The 15,295-nt window shown below is 40.5% G+C and overlaps 2 protein-coding genes across 4 annotated transcripts in view; one reads left to right on the plus strand and one right to left on the minus strand.

The window, feature by feature from the left end:
* Positions 1 to 171, minus strand: part of MFSD8 (major facilitator superfamily domain containing 8) — a 55,669-nt gene extending 55,498 nt beyond the window's left edge. Inside the window, exon 1 of one of the 3 annotated variants that reach the window (XM_025386462.1) lies at positions 37 to 171. The gene's annotated coding sequence lies outside the window, so the exon portion shown is untranslated. The remainder of the gene's footprint in view (positions 1 to 36) is intronic. The other 2 variants (XM_025386460.1, XM_025386461.1) reach the window with 2 other exon arrangements.
* The window catches only part of ABHD18 (abhydrolase domain containing 18), a 70,126-nt gene that overhangs the window by 597 nt on the left and 54,234 nt on the right, over positions 1 to 15,295 (plus strand). The window lies entirely within an intron of this gene.

Here is a 15,295-nt window from a genome sequence, read left to right on the forward strand (position 1 = left end):
TCTTCTCTAGGTCGGCTAAATGCAAAGGCACATTACCTGGAGGGCTTTTCAAAGCCAGTACTGAAGGTGGGATCCGCTGCTTGTAAACTGCAGGTTGCCGGATGCGCACCCCAACGGCGGCTGCGCCTACGGGGCCTCAGCCTTGCAAAATCTCACTCAGAAGAGCCTGCTGCTGAAACGTGGAGGTTGAAAAAGGCACAGCACCTGCCTAGCAATGACCAGCTCCTTTCGTCACAAGGAAGATGACATTTTTAGAAAACATGTCATGGGTTTTCACGAGATCTCCATGTTTATTTCCTGGTAGTTACGTATTAACATCTTATCTTTACTATTAGGCTTGTAGGCTAGCTGGTGTCAGTAGTCATTCTGTGTCTCATAAATTACCGTTTTATTAGCGCCAGATACATTGTCATGTAATTTCATTTGATCACAACTATCCTATGAGATAGGCAAAGCAGACACATTTCTATTTTACCGAAAATTAAGATCCAGACAAGTTAAACCTAGAGTCACTCGGTGTGGAAGTGGCAAAGTTGGAAACCAAACTTAATTTTTTAAATTAATATTTATGAGCATTTACCCAATGCTAGGTTCTATACTAGTTGCACAGTCGTGTATGGTATATGGCATCACTTCTGATCTTTGTGTCATTTTTGACCTTGTGTGTATCAACCAGGCACGGTCAACTGGTGAACACCTAAACTTGAAACGTGCAGGCCGGGTGCGGTGGCTCACGCCTGTAATCCCAGCACTTTGGGAGGCCGAGGCGGGCGGATCATGAGGTCAGGAGATCGAGACCATCCTGGCTAACACGGTGAAACCCCGACTCTACTAAAAATACACCAAAAAAAAGAAAATTAGCCGGGCTTGGTGGCACGCACCTGTAGTCCCAGCTACTCAGGAGGCTGAGGCAGGAGAATCCCTTGAACCCAGGAGGCTGAGGCTGCAGTGAGCCGAGATCGCGCCACTGCACTCCAGCCTGGGCAAAGAGAGCGAGACTCTGTCTCAAAAAAAAATAAATAAAAACCTTGAAACGTACTATTCAGAAATACCATCTAAATCAAGACCTATTTGCACTTGGATTCAGTCTTGTAGATTCATTTGTAACAGTTCACAAAAACAAGTCAGATTTGTATTATTGGTTCCAAGAAGATACATAGGTAGAAAAGTTAGTATTTTCTTGCCATAATGTCGCTTTACTATATTGTCTATATTGTCTTTTTTAATTCCTGGGGGCTAGCAATGTATGGCACATATATAGTGGACAAGGGGATTTTTAACCAGTATAGCAGTAGGCAGAATGGTTCCTAGATAAATATACGTTGGATGAATGCTCATTGAATTACCTCATCTAATCCTTACAACAATCCTCTGAGGTGGGAATTGTCTCATGTATACAAGGAAATGGAAGGCAGGGAGATTAAGTAACTTGCCTACAATCATACAGCTAACAAGCAACAGAGCTAGAATTCAAGAAACGCAGGATTCCTGGTTCTAAAACCTGTGCTCTTTACCACCAGGCTTCTTAAGGGGAAAAAATGGCAAAGCAGCAAGCAGGATCTTTCCTCATATCTCATAAATATATAGTAGATATTCAGTTTTTATATAAGTGAAATAATTGGCTATCATGTATCAGGGCAGATATTACTTTCTGTTTATAGGTTAAAGTGGCCTACTCAAGGTCATACAGCTAGTAGAGGAATCCCAGTCCTCTGACACTGCTCTTTTCCATTGGTGCCTCCAAGTGATGACTTCAGACCACAAAAGCACATGGGATGAGTACATACACAGCTGGTGAAATCTAAGTAAGCTTAGTGTATTGTACCAGTAGGAAAAAAAAAAAGAAAAAATGTTTCTTAGGAACACATAGCATCCAAACAAAGTAAACATTTAAACATATATGTGTATGTGTATATATATATATTTGTTTTTTTTTAATAAAGCCCATGGAAAAGAGGAGCTAAATTTGAAGAGATTAGATTATTTCTTGAATGTTTCACACGAGAATATGAGACAGTCCAGTTGGTGGATTTCCTTAGGTGACTGCCCAGGATAGTTACCCACACCCGTTTCAAACAAACAAACAAGCTTCCTATTTTGTTACTCTTGTTCAGTGTAAGATTAAAAGGAATTATATTTGTTGAATTATATTTGTGAAGCTAGGGAGGTAGATTTTACCAGTGGATATCTAAGGTATCTAAACCCTTTCTTAGCTGCTTAAACTTGTATAGACATTATTTAGAAGTAAAGTTACAAGATAAAACTTGAAGTCTCTTTTTTTTTAGGTAAGGGAATAAGTTCTTGTACATGGTGATATTTTTTAAATTTTCATTTATGCCTTTGAGATATATATGACCAATGTAAAGATAAAAGTCCAGAAAAAAATTAGTATTGCATTGTTAAATACTTAGATACCAGATTGACAGGAAATAAAAGTACTAGATAGCATAATAAATGATGAGTGTCACTTTAGCAACTCATTTCTAGGGAAGACTTTTTAGTTCTTGGTACTGTACTAGAACTTCTATTTTTATTTCCCTTTGCTTTTCCCTGTCACATTGATAATTGGGTCATTTTGGCTTGATATGTACTTCAAAAATGGGTTCTATTTCTGCGGAAGCTCGTTGTTGTCTGTCCAACCTGAAGCAGGGACTTTTAAGTATCTGGCATGGCTCCAGATGGTGCCTCATTTTGGTAATTTAGAGTTATGTTCACCCTGGGCTTGGATTTTTATCTGTTCATGGTGGCACTGAATACCCTGGACCCAGCCAACCCTGTCTAGAAAAACTTAAGTGTTTAGAAAGTTCCACAAAACCTGTCTTTTATGTTGTTCTTGGAGCTGAAATGGAATTTAAGAAGATTTGTGTAATCCCACACCCCAGAACCAAATTTATACTAACCTGTATGTGTGTTTGATTTACTTTCTGTTCCTCATTTATTAGTTGTTTATTAGTAGGTAAATATAGTAAGGAATATGCTGTGTCTAAGTTTGGAGTGCTGACTTTTGTGGCACAGGGAATAAAAGTGATTTGGGAAGGTTTTCTTTTTATTTTTTCTTTTTGAGACGGACTTTTGCTCTCGTCGCCCAGGCTGGAGTGCAATGGTGCGGTATCAGCTCACTGCAGCCTCTGCCTCCTGGGATCAAGGGATTCTCCTGCCTCAGTCTCCCAAGTAGCTGGGTTTACAGGTGCCCACCACCACACCCGGCTAATTTTGTATTTTTAGTAGAGACGGGGTTTCTCCATGTTGGTCAGGCTGTGTCCAACTCCCAAACTCAGGTGATCCGTTTGCCTCAACCTGCCAAAGTGCTGTGATTACAGGCGTGAGCCACTGGGAACGTTTTCTAGTTTGGGTAGAAAACTGGAAATAAGTAAACAATTTAGGCAAATAATAAATATAGTACTTTACAAAAATACTTGAAAAGTTCATCGTTCTTAGGTCCTTTCTTGCTTCCTTTGCAACTTTCTAACTCCATATTTTTGCCTTACCTTGGTTTTATCTACCAATCTAGAAGAATATCAAAGTTTAGGAAAATGGAGCATCTCATGAGCAGTATATTACTTTTCTTCTTACTCTAAAATATAGGTGTTGTTTTTGTTGTTGTTGGGTTTATTTATTTGTTTGTTTATTTATTTTGGAGACAAGATTTTGCTCTGTTGCCGAGGCTGGTGTGCAGTGGTGCAACCATGCTCACTGTTGCCTCAACTTCCCAGGCTTACACAGTCCTCCCACTGCAGCCTCCTGAGTAGCTGGGACTACAAGTGTGCACCACCACACCTGGCTAGATTTCAAAATTTTTTTGTAGAGACAGGATCTCATTGTGTTGCCAGGGCTTGTCTTGCACTCCTGGGCCCAAGCAGTCCTGTTTTTGGCCTCCCAAAGTGCTGGGATTACAATCATGAGCCACTGTGCCTGGCCAGGATTTTTTTTTTTAAAGACGAGGTCTCACTATGCTGCCCAGGCTGGTTTCAAACTCCTGGTCTCAAGCAATCCTCCCTTCTCAGCCTCCCAAAGTGCTAGGATTACAGATGTGAGCCACCACATCCAGCCTAGCCAGGATTTTTAATTAAAGTTTATTTTACTATCATGGATTCCACTTATTGTTATTGATGCCATGGATGTTACAAAGGAAGATGATGCCCCTGGTTCATTTCATGCCGCTGTTAAGAAAATAAGTGGGCCAAGTGCGGTAGCTCATGCCTGTAATCCCAGCACTTTGGGAGGCCAAGGCGGGCAGATCACCTGAGGTCAGGAGTGTGAGACCAGCCTGACCAACATGGAGAAACCCCGTCTCTACTAAAAATACTAAATTAGCCAGGCATGGTGGCGGATGCCTGTAATCCCAGCTACTTGGAAGGCTGAGGCAGGAGAATTGCTTGAACCTGGGAGACAGAGGTTGTGGTGAGCCAAGATTGCGCCGTTGCAGTCCAGCCTGGGCAACAAGAGTGAAACTCCGTCTCAAAAAAAAAGAAAAGAAAAGAAAGAAAATAAGTGACCTATAATATAATGCAAAAGGCAGTGAAGTCCTAGCTGGGTGCAGTTGCTCATGCCTGTAGTCTCAGGACTTTGAGAGGCTGAGGTGGGAGGATTGCTTGAGCTCAGGAGTTCGAGACCAGCCTGGTCAATATAGCAAGACCCTCATCTCTACAAAAAATAAATTAGGCTGGGCATGGTGGCTCACGCCTGTAATCCCAGCACTTTGGGAGGCCAAGGTGTGTGGATCAGCTGAGGTCGGGAGTTTGAGACCAGCTGGCCAACATGATAAAACCCCGTCTCTACTAAAAATACAAAAGTTAGCCAGAAGTGGTGGTACATGCCTGTAATCCCAACTACTTGGAAGGCTTAGGCAGGAGAATTGCTTGAACCTGGGAGGCGGAGTTTGCAGTGAGCTAGATGGCGCCACTGCACTCCAGCCTGAGTGAGAAGAACCAGACTCCGTCTCAAAAAAAAAAAAAAAAAGAAGAAACAGAAATTAGCCAGGCAAGGAAGGTGGCCTGTGTGCCTGTGGTCCCAGCTACTCTAGAGGCTGCACTGGGTGGATTACTTGAACCTAGGAGCTAGAAGGTTGAGGCTGCAGTGAGCCATGATTGTCCCACTCACACTCAAGCCTGGGCAACAGAGCAAGACTCTGTCTCAAAAAAAAAAAAAAGACAATGAAGTCTTGCATTCCAATGACATGCCACTGTTCTGTTGCACTTTAATAAATGTATGCAAAAGATATATTGATGCTGTATATTTTAACAATTCCAGGAAGACCCAGGGAATAAAATAATTAAAACTATTATCACCTAGAATTATCTTTACTCATGCCATAGCGCTCCCACCTGCCCCCCCCACCCCACCCCCCGCCACTCCCCTGGTAGGAAAATGTGAAGAAAGTAAGTATATCTGAAGAGTTGACTTTTTTTTTTTTTTTTTTTTTTTGAGACAGAGTCTTGCTCTGTATATCCAAAGTCTTACTAAGTATATCCAAAGAGTTGGCTTTTTTGTTGAGGGGGCAGAGTCTTGCTCTGTCGCCCAGGCTGGAGTGCAGTGGTGTGATCGTGGCTCACTGCAATCTCCGCCTCCCCAGTTCAAATGATTCTCCTGCCTCAGCCTCTCGAGTAGCTGGGACTACAGATGCCCGCCACCACGCCCGGCTAATTTTTTGTATTTTTAGTAGAGATGGGGTTTCTCCATGTTAGCCAAGATGGTCTCGATCTCCTGACCTCGTGATCTGCCTGCCTCGGCCTCCCAAAGTGCTGGGATTACAGGTGTGAGCCACCACACCTGGCCTAAGAGTTGGCATCTTATTTGGAATATGTAACACTAGTCAGAATTTTGGTAAAGAATAATCTATTCCATTTCCACTCCAACTGGGTGTACTTCAGTTCCCAGTTCTGACACTAACCACCTAGAGTTAATGCAGACCCCACAAGTTAAGGGCTCAGTTCTTCAGATGCACTTCAGGGTTCTCCAGGCCTCTCATCCTTCTGACCAACTTGGCTAAAAATTTAGGATTTCCTGAGAGCCCTGTGGGTCTGTAATTTGCTAGAATGACTCAGAACTCAGGAAACAGCTATATTTATGATTATAGGTTATTATAAATTATACAACTCAGGAACAGCCCAACGAAGAGAAACATGAGGCAAGGTATGGGAATGAATGTGGAACTACCTGGCCTCTTCCTATGTACTCAGGGAGCATCTCCTTCCCGACACATCAAGGTGTTCATCAACCAGAAAGCTCCACCAAAGTTTAGTGTCCAGAATTTCTACTGGAGTTTCATTAATAGGCATGATTGAGTGAATCTTTGGCCATGTGATTGAACTCACTTTCCAGCTCCCTTTCCCTCTGGAGGTCAGAGGGTCCCAAAGTTCCTTTCTGGTGGCCAGCCCTGATTCTGAAACTTTCAGGGGGCCCACAGGGAGTTGCTTGTTTAGCATAACAGATACTCATCACTTAAGAAAAACCAAGGGTTTTAGGAAGTTCATGCCAGGAACTGAGGTCAAAGACCAGACATACTCTTTTTTTTGTTTGTTTTTTTTGTTTGTTTGTTTTTGTTTTTTTGAGACAGAGTCTCGCTCTGGCTAATTTTTGTGTATTTTTTGTAGAGACAGGGTTTCACCATGTTGGCCAGGCTGGTTTTGAACTCCTGACTTCAAGTGATCCACCCGCCTTGGCTTCTCAAAGTGCTGGGATTACAGGCGTGAGCCACCATGCCTGGCCCAGATATACTCTTTATTATTCCACATTGACATGCACTCTACAAGAAAAGCACTAGTCAAGCAATTTAAATGTATATTACATATACTTACATGATTGTAATTGCACTAAAGTAGAAAATATATGTAATGAAGACAACATTTCAGAAGTTAGTTTGCCTTTTACCATTTGTTTCATGATTAAAAACCAAAATTCTAAGAGGCAAGTGTTTTTACTTTGTTTTGGTTTTTTTTATTCTTGTTTCTGACAAAGGTGTTAAGTGAATGAAAATATATAAACATGATTTAGACAATCTTTTCTCTCCCCTTCCCTCCCCACTCGTTTCCTTTCTTTTCTTAGACCGGGTCTCACTCTGTCACCCAGGCTGGAGTGCGGTGGTGTGATCCTGGCTCACTGCATCCTCTGCCTCCTAGGCTCAAGCAATCCTCCTGCCTCAGCCTCCCGAGTAGGTGGGACTACACAGGCACACACCACCACGCCCAGGTAAGTTCTGTACTTTTCATAGAGACAGGGTTTCCCCATGTCACCCAGGCTGGTTTGGAATTGCTGTACTGAAGCGATCCTCTCACCCTCTCACCTCGGTGTCACAAACTACTGGGATTACAGATGTGAGCCACCATGCCTTGTTGATTTAGACAAACTTTCAAAATTTGCTTATAAACAAATGTTTGTTCAAGTCTCTGGAGTTTGGGGGTTTTTTCCCCCATACTGGTAGGAAAATGTGAAGAAAGTAAGTAACATCAGGTATTGAGGGTGTCACCCCAGATACTCTACTCAAAAGCTGAGAAGTACAATTGGTTTCTCCCAGCGTAGCAGACAGTTTCTAAGGTGGCCCTCAAGATCCTCAAATTCTGATGTTCATATTATTGTGTGATTCCCTTCCTTGAGTTAGGGCAGAACCCATGATTTGCTTTCTAACCAGTCATATGGCAAAGGTGATTGACTGTCATTCCCATGATGACATTATGTTATATGGCAAAAGTATGGCTCGTGTGGCTCATGCTTACTTTCCTGCTGGCCTTGAAGAAATAGCTGCCATGTTGTGAACTTCCTATGAAGACAGCCATGTGACAGGGAGCTGTGGATAGCCTCCAGGAGCAGAGGCTGGCTTCTGGCTGATGGACAGCAAAAAAAAGAAAAATTGAAGCTCATGGTCCCACAGCCACAAAAAAAATGAATTCTGCCTTCAACCTGAGTAAGCGTGGAAGTGAGTTCTTGTCTCTTCAAGCCTACAGATGAAAATGAAGCCCAGCTGACACCTTGATTGAAGCCAGATGAGATCCTGAAACAGAAAACCCAAGTAGGCTGGGTTCTTGGAAGGTAGTCCTCAAGGAAAAGGGAAGAAGATGGAGGAAACAAACTAGATGCAAGAGATTTGTTCTTCAAATTCTATTCTTTAAAGGTCTTAGTTATTAAAAGCTTCCAACTATTTAAATTATGCAGTAGCCTTTTTTTGAAGAGAATATTAACCTTAAGTTTTGTGGTTTGGTTTTGTTTTGTTTTGTTTTTTGAGACAGAGTCTTACTCTGTCGCCCACACTGGAGAGCAACAGCACTATCATAGCTCACTGCCACCTCACTCTCCCAGGCTCAAGCTATCCTCCCACCTTAGCCTTCTGAGTAGCTGGGACTACAGGCACACACCACTGTGGACCACTGCACCCAACTGTTTATTATTTTTGTGTGATGTGGTCTCACTCTGTCACCCAGACCTGGAGTGCAGTAGCATGATCTTGGCTCACTGTAGCCTCTGCCAACTCAGTTCAAGCAATCCTCCCACCTCAGCCTCCTAAGTAGCTGAAACTACGGGCATGCACCACCATATATGGCTAGTTTTTTGTATTTATTGTAGAGATGGGATTTCACCATGTTGCCCAGGCTGGTCTTGAACTCCTGGGCTCAAGCGATCCACCCACCTTAGCCTCCCAAAGTGCGGGATTACAGGTGTAAGCCATGGCATCTGGCAAGTTCTGTTCTGAGTTAAATAGTGAACTACTTCTGGCTGGATGCGGTGGCTCACACCTGTAATCCCAGCACTTTGGGAGGCTGAAGAGGGTGGAGGGTGGATCACCTGAGGTCAGCAGTTTGGGACCTGCCTGGCCAACATGGTGAAACCCCATCTCTACTAAAAATACAAAACTCAGCTGGGCGTGGTGGTGGACGCCTATAATCTCAGCTACTTGGGAGGCTGAGCCAGGAGAATTGCTTGAACCCAGGAGATGGAGGTTGCAGTGAGCCAAGATCGCTCCATTGCACTCCAACCTAGGCAACAAGAGTGAAAACTCTCAAAAAAAAGAATAGTGAACTACTTCTGCTTACTGACAAAGCTGTCAAAAGGAAAAGAAAGCATCAATTTACTTCCCCTCAGAATTGTATTTGGAGACTCAGATTAACCCCAAATTCTATTTTGTTTTCTCATTTTTTGTTCTTGTGGTAAAATACACTAACAGAATTTACCATCTTAATAATTTTAACTCTATTGTTCAAAGGTAAGTACATCTATATTGTTGTGCAGCTGTATCACCACCGTCCATCTCCAGTTTTCATCTTGCAAAACTGAAACTCTATACCCGTTAAACAATAGCCTTCCCCTTTTCCCGTCCCCCTAGTACTGGCCAACCATGCTTCTACTTTCTGCCTCTATGAATCTGACTACTCTAGGTATCTTGTTTAAATTGAATCATACAATATTTGTCTTTTTGTGACTGACTTATTTCACTTGGCGTAATGTCCTCTGAGTTCATCCATGTTGTATCATGTGCCAGAAGTTCCTTCCTTTGTATGACTGAATATATTCCTATTGTGTGTTGTTTGTGATTGTATGTATTTACTTTGCTTATCCATTCATCTGCCAATGGGCACTAAAAGCTTCCACCTTTTATGTATTTATTTATTACCTAGGAAGTGAGGAAGCTTCTGCCAAATTCTAAATTTTATGGAGGAAAACAAAGCATGGCTGATTAGATAACTAGTGTTTACTTTAGATAGAGTATTAATTTTAGGTCTACTTTATGGCATATAGAATTTCCTTAAAATCAGTATTTGTATTATATTTATGCCTATTTTATAGGGTTGGGATAATTTACTTTTTTATTTTACTTTATTTTATTTTATTTATTTTATTTTGAGACGGAATCTTGCTCTGTCACCCAGGCTAGAGTGCAGTGGTGCAGTCTGGGCTCACTGCAACCTCTGCCTCCCAGGTTCGAGTGATTTTCCTGTCTCAGCCTCCTGAATATCTGGGATCACAGATATGTGCCACCACACCCAGCTAGTTTTTGTATTTTTAGTAGAGATGGGGTTTTGGCATATTGGCCAAGCTGGCCTTGAACTCCTGACCTCAAATGATCCGCCTGCCTCAGCCTCGTAAAGTGTTGGGATTACAAGCATAAGCCACCACGTCTGGCCTGTAATTTTAATGTAGTGATTTATAGTTGTATGTTTACATTTATAACAGTGTTATATTTGTGTCATACGTATGATGTATTTGATTTTCTAACCCAGGGGTCAGTAAGCTATGGCCTATTGGTCAACCTGCCTGTTTTTCTATGTCTTTCAAGTTAAGAATAGTTTTTACAGGTGAACATTTGTACCCAATTTCATTATGGGGTACTAACTTTGAATCTCAACTAAGCAAACTCCCAAGAAGAAAAAGTTCATTCTTCTCATTAATTATACATTACAAAAATGTATACTCAGTTATTTTTATGACATTTTGAATTTCCTCAGTGAAAAAAATGTGACTTTTGTTATCTGAAATACCTACATAATATCCTTAACTTTGCCTCTTGTCCTGCAAGGCCTATCATATATACTCTTCGGCCCTTTGTGGAAAACCTTTGCAGGGTCTCTCCTGTAGTCTTCTTATGGCATTCTTTTCAGATACTATTTGAAAACATATTAAAATGGAAACTAAAACTTTTTGTTTATATCATCTATTTATTGTTTTTCCATGAGGAATTCTACTAGGTATCCTACCAGTCATTGGATATACTTAGTATAAGTTGTTTTTAAAATATCCTTCAGCCAGGCGCGGTGGCTCACACCTGTAATCCCAGCACTTTGGAAGACCGAGGCTGGCGGATCACAAGGTCAGGAGATTGAGACCATCCTGGCTAACACGGTGAAATCCCGTCTCTACTAAAAATACAAAAAATTAACCACATGTGGTGGCGGGCACCTGTGGTCCCAGCTGCTTGGGAAGCTGAGGCAGGAGAATGGTGTGAATCTGGGAGGCAGAGCGAGAAGTGAGCCAAGATCGTGCCACTGCACTCCAGCCTGGCAACAGAGTGAGACTCCATCTCAAAGAAAAAAAAATTAAAATAAAAATAAATAAATAATAAAATAGCCTTTAGTTTTTGTGCACCTTAAAGTCAATATTTTCTCCCTATTAGGTATATTATTAAGGCTGTTTTGGAAAAATGTTATTCAGATATAATCAGAAATCTGTTTTAAAAATGAAAATAAAATCTATTTTAAAGACAGTTATAAAAATATTTAGGATAGTACAGATTGAAAAGCTTAATCCTGTAAAGGTAGTAACATGCATAGAACTTTCTTTATGATTTTTCACCTTGGGTTTCTGATAGGCTTAACTTTGAAGATATTGGAGGAGTGGCATAGTATAGTAGAAAGATGCATATTGCATTACAAATGAATAAGTCTGCTCAGTGTTTGATGTATTCATTTGCAATTCTAATACAAAACTTGCAGGCAGAAGAAACATTTAGAATAAATTTTTTTTATGAATTAGTAATAAACATCTAGGTAGAAAATACAAAGAAAAGGAATCTTATAGTAGTTATCACAAATACTAAATAATTTATTAGTAGCAGAATGTGTGTAGTAAAGATGCTTCAGGGATAGCATAAACATTAGTGGAGAAAATAAGCAAAACTGGATTAATGAATAAATAGGTATATCGCTTGATGAGAAGACTAAAAATCACAGTGCTATCGAGTTAATATATAGATTGAACACTATTACATTTTTATTTTTTAAGTCATGACATAAATTGAATATATATGGAAAACTCATTGTAGAATTTTAAACATGAAAACAACAGTTGTAGTTAATAAGAGCTATTTGAAAGAAATTTAAAACAATATAGATTTTAGAACTTAATCCAAGTTTATAAAAGATTTCTAGTTTTTTTTATTTTTGAAAATTTTTGTGGGTACATAGTAGGTGTATGGATTTATAGATTTCTAGGTTTAAAAAATAGGAATTAGAAAACAGTAGAAAGAAAATGTTCCTGGAAAAATCATTAGTAAAGAGAAGAAAAATACTCCATTTTACAATGACCTCCAATGAGAAAAAGGAATTTCATATTTTAAAGAACTGAATTTGAATACTTTTACAGTGTATTGAGTTCTACTGGATGTGTGGTTGATTATATAAACATTTAAGCATATAGAATACATGTAAATATAATTTGTAAAGTTAATGGAATGGTAGAAGCTTTTTGCTGTAAATCTGATAAGGACTTAAAATCCTGATTCTATACTAGGTGTAGCACTTAAATTTTCAAAGGGCTGTTCAAGTGCCTTCTATAAACTAATTTAAATTGCATACCAATTATTTCAGGTAAGTATTATCATTACTTCCATTTTACAGATGAATTACAGAAAGGCTAAGTGACTTGTTAAAAGTCTTATAATAAGAATTTGACCCAGTTTGGCTCTAGAGTCTGTTCTCTTAGCCACAGTGATATATCACATGTTAAATACAGATGCTCCTCAGCTTATGATATGGTTACATCCTGATAAACCCCATTGTAAATAGAAAATATTGTTAAGTTGAAAATGCACTGAACACTCCGATGGACCTACTGTAAAGCTGAAAAATTGTAAGTTGAACCACTGTAAGTCTAAATGTTCCTCAGTTTATGATGAGGTTACGTTGTATAAATTCATCATAAAGTTGAAACATCAACTTTATGGTAAGTATGTAAGTCAAACTGTTTATTCAAAGTAAATGTAAAATAGTTAAATGTGAACAACCTACAGAATCAATTAAAAAAACCAAATATTTATCATAATAATAAATATAAATTATCTAAATTTACCTGTTAAGAGAAAAATATGAGGTGGATCTATATACCCTGAATTTGAAAGAGCTTTGCGGATGTTTATAAACAAAAGGAGGAATAGCACTGAAAAAAATAATTAGTAGTTACTCTCTTCCATGTTTAAAAAACATCGAAAAGGCCGGGCGCGGTGGCTCACACCTGTAATCCCAGCACTTTGGGAGGCGGAGGCGGGCGGATCACAAGGTCAAGAGATCAAGACCATCCTGGCTAACACGGTGAAACCCCATCTCTACTAAAAATACAAAAATTTAGCCGGGCATGGTTGCAGGGGCCTGTAGTCCCAGCTACTCGGGAGGCTGAGGCAGGAGAATGGCATGAACCTGGGAGGCGGAGCTGGCAGTGAGCCGAGATCACGCCACTGTACTCTAGCCCGGGCGACAGAGTGAGACTCCGTCTCAAAAAAAAAAGAAAAAATACAAAACACCATAAAACGTGTATGTGTATAAGTGGATAGAACAAGGTATTAAAATATTAACAATGGCGACCAGGTGCAGTGGCTCACACCTGTAATCCTAGCACTTTGAAAGGCTGAGGCGGGTGGATCATTTGAGGTCGGGAGTTCGAAACCAGCCTGACCAACATGGCAAAACCCTGGCTCTACTAAAAGTACAAAAATTAGCTGGGTGTGCTTTTGCGTGCCTGTAATCCCAGCTACTTAGGAGGCTGAGACGGGAGAATCACTTGAGCCAAGGAGGCAGAGGTTGCATTGAGCCAAGATTGTGCCACTGCACTCCAGCCTGGGTGACAGAGTGAGACTCCCATCTCAAAAAAAAAAAAAAAAAAAAAAAAAGCCAATGGGAGGAGACGAAGAAGTGATGAAGAGAAGCTTCTCCACTTTACTCTGTATAAAATTTTTATATTGTCTTAATTCTGCCCAAAATGTGTTACATTACTTTTGTAATTTTTTTTTTTTTTTTTTTTTTTGGAGACGGAGTCTCGCTCTGTCGCCCAGGCTGGAGTGCAGTGACCGGATCTCAGCTCACTGCAAGCTCCGCCTCCCGGGTTTACGCCATTCTCCTGCCTCAGCCTCCCGAGTAGCTGGGACTACAGGCGCCCACCACCTCGCCCGGCTAGTTTTTTGTATTTTTTAGTAGAGACGGGGTTTCACCGGGTTAGCCAGGATGGTCTCGATCTCCTGACCTCGTGATCCGCCCGTCTCGGCCTCCCAAAGTGCTGGGATTACAGGCTTGAGCCACCGCGCCCGGCCCCTACTTTTGTAATTTTTTAAAAAGTATGTGCAGTGGCTTGAATGTGTCCCCCATTGTTCACGTGTTGGAAACATAATCCCCAATACAATAGTGTTGGGAGGTGGGTCCTAATAAGAGATGATTAGGTTATAAGGGCTTTATCCTCATGGATGGATTAATATTATTATTTTGGAAGTGAATTAGTTATCTGGAGAGTGGGCTTACTATAAAAGTGAGTTCAATTCTCTGTTGCTCTCTTATGTGATACTTCCCCCATGTTATGATGCAGCAAGGTCCTCACCAAATGTTTACCCCTCAGCCTTGGACTTCCAGCCTGCAGAATTTTAAGAAATAAATTTCTCTTCTTTACAAATTACCCAGCTGGTGTTACTCTGTTATAGCAACACAAAACAGAGCAAGACAGTATGTGTAGGTAAATAAGTAACATCAACAAGAAAAAGATCAGAAAGAGTAGAATCCAAACTGTTAACACTAGATATGCCTGAAAAGTAAAATTAAAAGTGATAGGAAGGGGGCCAGGTACAGTGGCTCACGTTTGTAATCCCAGCACTTTGAGAGGCCAAGGCAGACGGATCACCTGAGCCCAGGAGTTCAAGACCAGCCTGGCGAACATGGTGAAACCCCGTCTCTACTGAAAATACAAAAATTAGCTGGGGATGGTGATGGGTGCCTGTAGTCCCAGCCACTCAGGAGGCTGAGACAGGAGAATTGCCTGAATCCAAGGGGCGGAGGTTGCAGTGAGCTTGGGATCCCGCCACTGTACTCCAGCCTGGGCAACATCGAGACTCCCTCTCAAAAAAAAAAAAAAAGTGATTGGAACGGGATTATTTTCCCCATTTTTACTATACATACCTTCATATTGGTGAATTTAAGAATTTTACAGTGAGCGTTTTTTAATTTAAAAAGAGTATGTAATTATTTTTTCTTTCCTTTCCCTTATATTAATTATCTCTACCTGTGCTTTACCCACTGAGTAGGTAATTTTCAACACATTCACTGGAACATAGTAATGGGTAGATTTCAAGAGGTGTATGATTTTAATGAGATTTGCAATTTAAAGACTTGAGTGCTCCTTGTCATGTAGCTATTGGCTTAAATACATACAGTCTCTAACTTATGATGGTTTGGCTTATGATTGTTTTGACTTTGACCATAAGTTTGTCAGAGTATTAAATGTATATTCCACATACAATTTTTTTTTACTTATGATGGGTTTATTGGGATGCAATCCCATTGTAGGTTGAGGAGCATCTGTATTGCCTTTTTGGTACCTCTTCAAAGATTTTTTTAAA

Source organism: Theropithecus gelada, chromosome 5 (assembly GCF_003255815.1).
Source record: "Theropithecus gelada isolate Dixy chromosome 5, Tgel_1.0, whole genome shotgun sequence".
In the NCBI taxonomy this organism is placed as follows: domain Eukaryota; kingdom Metazoa; phylum Chordata; class Mammalia; order Primates; family Cercopithecidae; genus Theropithecus; species Theropithecus gelada.